Source organism: Sinocyclocheilus rhinocerous, unplaced genomic scaffold (assembly GCF_001515625.1).
Source record: "Sinocyclocheilus rhinocerous isolate Xijiao unplaced genomic scaffold, SAMN03320098_v1.1 scaffold792, whole genome shotgun sequence".
Taxonomy (NCBI): Eukaryota; Metazoa; Chordata; class Actinopteri; order Cypriniformes; family Cyprinidae; genus Sinocyclocheilus; species Sinocyclocheilus rhinocerous.
The window spans coordinates 2,104,047-2,104,638 of NW_015626872.1; positions in this window are offsets into that span (position 1 = coordinate 2,104,047).

The following is a 592-nucleotide window of genomic DNA, read 5'->3' on the forward strand; positions in this document are numbered from 1 at the left end:
TATATATATATTAGTTAATTGTAATATTAATTAAAAAAGATTATATAATATAGATTATGCATGTTATTGTTAAGTTTTAGATTTGAACGCCCATAGATTGGTTTAGAGTGTGATGCAGAAGCCTGACAAATGTACTAGGGGTGGTTTGGTAGATAAGTAATGAAGGGCAAACATTTGAAGTGTCCAGCCAAACATTGAGCCTGTGTTGAATAGTTCTGGAGAATACAGGCCTCTTGTGTAGGTGTGTTGCAGCTCCCTCGCTCTAAATAAATATGAGCGGTGGGAATGTGTGCATGGCTCTCTCCTGTTCGTGCTCTGTCTTTAATGTGTCGGTGACCCGGCCAGTTTGACCTACATGAGAGCCTGTGGTGAGTTTGTGTGTGTGCACAAAAACATCAGCCAACTCCTGATCAGACCTGTGTGCAGTTATGGATCACTCGCTGTTTTAAAATCACTAGCTAGAAGCATTACCTGTGTGTTATAGTTATGTTTGTATAAATATATTCATGTTTATATCCATTTTATTTTAATTCTATCTATATAGAATGCTTATTTATTACTTACCTATTTAATAACAATTGATATATATATA